Source organism: Pollicipes pollicipes, unplaced genomic scaffold (assembly GCF_011947565.3).
Source record: "Pollicipes pollicipes isolate AB1234 unplaced genomic scaffold, Ppol_2.1 Scaffold_7261;HRSCAF=8764_pilon_pilon_pilon, whole genome shotgun sequence".
Classification (NCBI taxonomy): Eukaryota; Metazoa; Arthropoda; class Thecostraca; order Pollicipedomorpha; family Pollicipedidae; genus Pollicipes; species Pollicipes pollicipes.
This window is the reverse complement of record NW_023597054.1, coordinates 48,334,936-48,342,916: the sequence shown is the minus strand read 5'-3', so window position 1 is coordinate 48,342,916 and position 7,981 is coordinate 48,334,936.

Sequence of the window (7,981 nt, the reverse complement as noted above, 5' to 3'; positions counted from 1 at the left end):
AGTTCACGTGCATCTCAACACACCCTGTGAATTTGGTGTCTCTAGCTCTCTTAGTTCCTGAGTTCTCAGTGGGGCTCAAATTGACTCCACTCGAGCGAAGGGTATCCAGCTGGCCACCCGGGCGCGTGTTACCTATCGCTGATGATGCAGACAATTTTACTGACCAGGCCATTGACCGTTCGAAGCATACCACGAATGAATGTATCTTGTAAAGCCGCTACTTGCTTGAGCGTTTTCCCAATGGTGATAGTCTTCGATTGCGTCTTGTGCGATGCAATCGTATTGTTTCGGAGAAACCACGTGGCCAATGGGCAAACGTTCCGTCACGTCTTTCGTGAAAGTACCCAACTTCCCTCGTCCCTTCTTGAGCAGTTGAGTTTTCAGCAATCCCCTGCAACAGTGGACAGTTCATTCACGAGCGCGTTGCCGGTTTTCACCTGGCGAATCAACTGAACGTAGGCTATAATCTATGTTGAGTTCTCCTGAACAAAGTACTGCGCACAAATGCCGCCATTGCCATTACTTGATCTGGTTAACACAAGCAGTCATGTGGCGTGGGCGTGGGGAGCGGGCTCATCCCGCCATTTGTACGGAGTGTCCCACCTTTGGGGGATACTCCAAAAACATGCTCTAGTGGAACTTCAGGACTGGTTACGTCTAATATTAGCACTGGTTGGTGACACTGCGGCACCGTTAAGACATGATAAGTGTATGAACCGTATTATTCTTCAGACCAAATTATACTGTCAACACTTTGTAACGTCACTACGTTTCTTCCCCGTTGTGGCGACCACCGTCGTCGTGACAACTACCGTAAGTACCTCTTCTAATGCTAATAAAAAACGTCTGTGATTCACCTAGAGGACAAGGACTTGGTACGGAGAAGCGCACTGGCTGAACTTTAAACCAGCACGTAACATGGATATGTGATACTCCCGTTCACAAATCTTAAGTGTGGCTTGAAAAGAGGCACTGTGGTTAACGCCATAGGGGAGAAATCAAAGTCATACTTCAACATGATGTTGAATACGCGGGATAATAGTTTCATGTTCACGTATCGTTTTGGCTTAACAGTTTTTCAAGCTTTCGTAGCATTTGTTAGACAAACAGTTTGAGAGGCTTGTGTTTTCAAATATTACATACACACTTGCAACAAGCTAGGAACATTAAATGCATTGCTTTTACAGTAGTGAATAGGGAGTCAACTTATATTTATCCTGCAGAGTCGGCTATTTCAAATAAAAATTCTGAGCTATTCAGGGGGATTTCGAGACAAAAAAAAACTGGTATTTCGATCAAATAGTACGAGTCTGATGTAACAACACCTGGCAAAAGCACAAACAAGTACAAAAAGGTGGGATACTCCGCTCAACAAAACAGTAAAATCAGACTGGCAAAAAGGCATAGCGATGAGAAACAACCGAGTTCGTCTATGTGAAGATAACGTTCATGGAGGGTGGCCCAGATAAAAGCCAATTAAAGCTTGCTCAACGGCGACATGTGTACTTACCCGCAATTAAGGCTGCGGCGAAATTCGAATGTTCGTTCACTCGCAAAAAATGCTTAAAATAACACGGCGGCCATCAGTGATCCAACACTCGTGACATCGTGCCTCCACAGAAGATGATTCTCTGAGGACGGGAACGGGGGTCCTGTCAGCACCGCTCCAGAGCGCTGCGTCACAACCGCTCTGATACCCTTCTTAGCGGCCCTGAGCTGACCTCACGGGATCGATCGGGAGGGTAGAGGCTTCAGCAGGATGGAGCGACACCGCACACGGAGCGGGCTTTACCAGATTGGTGGGGCGAGCATTTTCGTGGAATGCACATCAGCTTAAGGCTGTCGTGCTGTGACTTCTCACCCGCCCACCCTTTCACCCTGAGCCTTATGTTGTAACATCAAGGACCACGTCCACGTGGGCAAGCCAGGGAGCCTTCAAGAGCTCAAGGGCGCATTCAGAGTTGCGATGGAACTTATCACCGTCGACAGGAGCGCCCGGACAAACAACCGCCGGCATCATGTTCAGCTGCTGCGCATCCTGGACTACCCGGGCCCCCATCTCTTCCATTCTTGTGGTCGCAATTTGAAGGATGTGAAATCCCTGACAACTACCACTGTCGCTGTTTGTATTTTGCCACTGCATTGCCATTTGAATGCCGCCAGAGTGACAGTTTTTCGACAAATACACTTGCCAGTGGTGGGAAAACGTTAGACAACTTTTATCTGGGCCTCAAAATTTCGTAAGCTGTTCAGTGCGTTAGCGTGTAATGTAATGTAATGTAATGTAATGTAATGTAATGTAATGTAATGTAACAGCCTAACAAGTTTTGAGTTAACAGTTGTTGTAAGTTGTAGGTGTTATTAAGTTGTAAGTTAAAACAAGCTTTAAGTAACACATTTTGTTCATAAGGATGCCAAATGTTTTGCACCATACTCTCCGCAATATCGCTACGCCACGTAAACAATATGTTCTGTTCTTCCTCGACTAATTACCACCAGTCGTATTTATTCAGCATACATTTTCCGGAAGCATCTGCTGAGGACAGTAACACTGCAAGCTTCAATTGCCCGTCCTCTCGGCAGCACAGCCACACGCACCCTGGTCTTCTCTCGGGCACCGGCCTGGTTTGCTCGGACACCGTATCGAACTAGACGCGTACTATGTCGAATTCTATGTGCGCGGTTCCATGTGTGTCGGGCCAGCACTCAGGGCGGTTTTCCTCCAGCTCAACTTCAAACGAAAAAAGTGTCTTAAAACCAGTTGTTTGTTTTCCCTCATGTTGAGCTTCAGCTCAGCTTTACATAGGGGTTATCGATGCGCCGTGACGAGTCGAAGCGCATGACGTTGCCATCAACGCTACTCGTGAGGGGCGGCGTGTACGAAAGGTCTATTAACACACACTCGTTATTCAAATATTGTTCTTGAGTTCCGGAGGAATGTCTACGTGGCTGGTGTAAGATTGAAACAAATGGTTTCAAGGTCACCGTCACGGTTTCCGACGGTGTGAGTCGATCGCACCCGGTCACCCGATGTTGACCGGTCAGCTTTCCCCCAATGTTCGCATTCGGTTTTCGACGTATCTGGAAAAGATCTCATCAATTTATTTGGTAAGTTTGAACAGCAATGGATTGGTCTTTCAGTGCACATCGGTGTCAAAAAATTCAAGGTAAAATGTCTTTAGACCCCGAAGTCAAATGCCAAATTAGATGCTAACATGTACCCAATTGGCCCTGAATGTTCAATTGACCCTTTTTCCGAAAATCTAGATATTGAGCTCTCCCACGCATGCTTCCCAAACATCATACCCTGCGAACTGTTTGCGCTAGAGTGATTTGAAGGAACAATAAGGTGCGTTATTTCATTGCATGTTTTCATCTGCTCCTAGTTTATTTTCGGTACGCCGTACGGCGGTAGCACTTACCAAAATCGTGTTGTGGTCGTATCAGTACCTAGTAGCCACGATTTTGTCAAATTTGAAGGGTGTGCCGTGTTATCCTCCGGTCGATTGGTCGTGGAAGGGCGGAAAGTTTTTGCGCGCTGTCTTGAGTTATTCTTTCAAGGAAAATGTGGTCTAAGATCTCAGTTGTACCTACGTTGCTTTTTTGACATATTCGGCATCTGAACCCATGAGTTGAACCCATTAAGGGAATTCTTTGCGAAAAAACAATCAACACATCCCAGTATTTCTGTCACACTGGAACACACCGCACACAGCTTGTCAATTACATTCCTCGACAACCCTTTTTGTGGTACAACCCGATGGTAGCTATACTACAGAGCTTTATTAGAAACCCATTGCGCTCCTATCATTCTACATAACAATCGGCGCACCCCACGGCTGCTAGAAAACCGGTTCTTATTTCACAGATGTGGAAAGCGATTTATCTTCTGGTCCATAACCGTTTATTCATAGTTTAACTAAAATGTTTCTGCGCTTCCATGATAATGGACACCCAGAACACGGAGTAAGGCATTCTGCTTGTGCCGCACCTTCTCGAATTAACATGCGCGCGGGCGGCCGGTGAATACCCCCCGCTCGGGTGGGGGTCAGTTTGATCCCACCGAGATCTCAGGAGCTAGGAAAACTGGAGACACCAAATTCTGAGACACAAAATTCAAATGTCTGCTTTGGCCTGTTCGTGAGCTCTCTAAGGTCAAGGTCAGAGATTACTAGATCATGATCTTCGGGTCAAATAAGGTTAAGCAAGTTCGAACTCAAGGCTGGTCTCCATAACGCCTCTACAACCTAAACAACTGTTCTAAGCAAAAGGTCACATGCTCATTTGAGGTCCTTGACCTCGTTTCACCTTTTGAAGGTCATGGTGACCAGAAACATACAATACTGCTTTGAGTTTTGCATTTGAATAATCGACAAAGATTACTCTATAGAGTTTGTTGCTAAAAAATGCCGACCTGGGTCAGTTTAAGTCAGTGATTTATTCTGACATTCGAGAAGTTCATGAAAAATGCATAATGCGGTTCCTGTTATCAATAAACACAAAATGAGCAATAGGAGAACAGGACGGTTTTGATCTTGGTCTGACCTCCATGCATGAACCTAGGTCAATGGATTTTTTCCATTCTATTGTCGTGTTGCCTAAGTAAGTATGTCAGAGATGTATGGGTCCGTCTAACGCTCAACTGTTGCACCAGATTGCATAATTCCTAGAAATTGATTCCGTTGAATCCACGGCCTGATTTTGACCTGCCGTAGGATAGTGACCTCATACGGCACATCTCAATTGCTGATATCAAACAACCCGCTACTCAATTGTCTACAGCTATGGAAAATTTGGCGCGACTACGCCGCGCCGTTCCGAAACCACTTCGGAAAAACATTCGGGGTCTCAACTTGACCTCCACCTCAGCGCGTGTTTGTTTGACAGTAGGTTTGCGTAGACGATGTAAAAAGTCAAAGCAAACAAATGATATTTATGTGAAGCTCCCTTTTATACACCACGAGCTGCGTAAACAAGTCAGTGCAGCCGTATCATCAAGTGGTATGTACGGCATCTACATCGTAGTGTGGACTAGTGCTCCTATTGTAAAATGCGATCTAGTGCGATCAGTGTTAGAGGCCCCAAAGTGTCCAGCAGGAAATGGAATCTACCATTCATGTGTAGTGGACTGCAGGCAAATGCATCGGGAAAAACGTAAAATACAAGATATCCTGTAACCTATGGTCAGGGATATTTAATGTTGGAAAGAGAAAAGTAGCATTCGTGACCGGTTTAATGAACACTTTAGAGATGCAGGTTTGCGTACAGCGCGGACACCCCTCTAAAACACATGGAAGATCGACAGGCAGCGGTAGAGCACAGCACAACAAACACCAGCTTTAGAATATAAATTTTAGCAACCGCTAAGGTCATTGCGAACCGCAAGATCTCAGTCACCGTACATTCGGAATCTTTGCCTTAGGCTGAACCATCAATTTCACCATGACACGTGGTCTAAATAGCATTTTTAGGCCATGCGCGTTCCTGAGCACAATGCTTGCGGTGGCTGATACGCGTTAACACGCGCCCGGGCGGCCGGATGGATACCCTTTGCCCGGGTGGTGGTCAGTTTGACCCCCCTGAGAACTTAGCAACTAAGAGAGCTAGAAAGACCAAATTTACAAGGTGTGTTGGCCCGTTTGTGAAATATCTAAGGTCAACATTTAATGTTTCTAGGTCATGACCTTCGGGTCAAATGGGGCAAAAATTTGAATTCCAGGTTAGTCTCCAGAGTGCCGCCAGAACCTAGATAACTATTCTTGGCAAAAGGTCACATGTTTATTTAAGGTCAGTGACCTTGTTTGACTTTTTGAATGTCATGGTGACCAAAATTATACGAGATTGCTTTGAGTTTTGCCTTTAAATAAACGAGAAAGATTACGCTCGGCAGTGTGTTCCCAAAAACAAAACGTCGACCTGGGCCGTCGTAGGTCAGTGACCTATTCTGACTTCTGGGACGTCCATGAAAGATGCACAATGCGGCTCTTGTAATCAATATATACAAAATGGGCGCCAGAAACTACCCCATACGGCAGGCTCTAAAATAGCAAAACAGGTAGGTTTTGACCATGGTCTCACCTCCATACCTGAACCTAGGTCAATGGATTTTGTTCATTCTATTGTTGTGTTGCCTAAGAAGATATGTCAGAGATGTATGGCTTCGTCTAACACTCCGTTATTGCATCAGATTGAATGATTCCTTAGAAATTGATTTCGCTTAATCCAGGGCCTGAATTTGACCCGCCGTAGGTTAGTGACCTTATACGGTACATTTCAATTGCTGATATCAAACGATCCACCACTCAATTGTCCACAGCTATGGAAAATTTGGCGCGGTTACGCTGGGCCGTTCGGAAACCATTCCGGAAAAAAACCTTCGGGTGGGAGGTAAATTTGACCCCCGCCCCAGCGCATGTTAAGTAATGTTCTTACCCAATTTTCTGTGTCGGGCCTTCGCTCCTTCCAGCTCAGTTCTTGTGCTGTTATTTGTTTCATTTTTGCAGCCTTTAACGCTGAGCTGTATGTGGACTATGAGGGGCTTGGATGATTTACCATTTTTATCTGCCTTAGTGGCAGTGTCTGCCCAGATTGAGGAAAAAGTTCCTGAATTTTCAAGTGTAATATTTTGTTGAGCCTTTCTGAATCCTGGCCAATCTTGAGTTAAGTTACTCCGCCATTGAAAATGAGCACAACTCGAAATATTGAGTACGGTCAATGTTATCCTTATTCTGCATTATAACGTCGTCCAACCCGCACCTCCTAATATATTTAAGGTTGTTAACCCGGCACGAGGACTTTAAGCTCATGATAGTAAACAATTCAGTAGGTGTGAACCATTAAGGGCGCAGCAGCCGTTACAGCCGTTATTCATTGCTGCCATCGGCACAAGTACCTGCGCCCGATGTCGATGCGGGCGGGAGCATCCGAGGGGAAATAGGTCACCAAGCGGCGTCGTGTCCGCACCGTGTCCGGCCGTATCGACCCCCACCCCCGTGACCCCTCCCCAATCGTGGCACAGCGGTGGGTCTCCAGGTGAATCGATGGTCAACACGGCCGACCGCTGGCCGCCCCGCATGTCGTGTGTGTGGACCGGCGCAAGCGGGCGCCGCTCCGCTGCCGGCACAGGCGGGCGGCATGTTCCCGTCGCCGCTGCTGCTGGCGCTGGTGCTGGCGCTGGCGCTGCACGCGGCGCGGACTCAGTTCGAGCCGGAGCACTCGTTCTTCGAGGCGGGCTCGTTGCTGCGCCGCTCGTACGTGTTGATGGAACATCGGCCGCATGTGATGCTCACCTGCACCGAGCGGACTGTCATCGTGGAGGTGAGCAGTCACACTCGCCCCTGATTATTGCGTCGCGTGTCCGTCCCGTCGCTTTTGTAACCGTCGCTATGTACGTCGTATTTGCCGCCATCTTTGATCATTAGCTTGCACGTAAGCAGTCAGGAAGCGTCAATTTGCAGCTGAGGACTCACTCGCCGTCGGCTGCTTGCACTGTCGTCAGAGCAGCGCCATGACCGTTAACCGCCCGCTCGGCACGTGCCACCGTAACACGTGCGGCCTCGTGACCATGCGCTGTCCTTCCAGGTGGAATATCGGCTGCTGAGGGCGTCGCAGACCAGCGGCGCCACACCGCCTCCCATCGTTTACCGCCTGGCCGACGGCGTCGGCGTCGGCGTCGGCGTCGGAAGCAAAGACGGAGGGGGCCAGCCTGAGGGTCACTGTACGCCGCTTCGGCGCTGCCTCGGCCGACGAGCCTGCACCTTTCTCTTCAGCAACGAGTTCTGCGGCTCGGACCCGCTCCCCGGTCTGCGGAAGGTGGGTGATGGTGGGGGTTGGGGAGGGGAGGGAGCGCCGCCCGTGATGGGCTGGCGGGCGCCGCGGGCTGGACGCTCGGGGTCGGCCCCCGGGCTGGTGAGGTGATGGTGGGGGTTGGGGAGGGGAGGGAGCGTCGTCCGTGATGGACTGGCGAGCGCCGCGGGCTGGA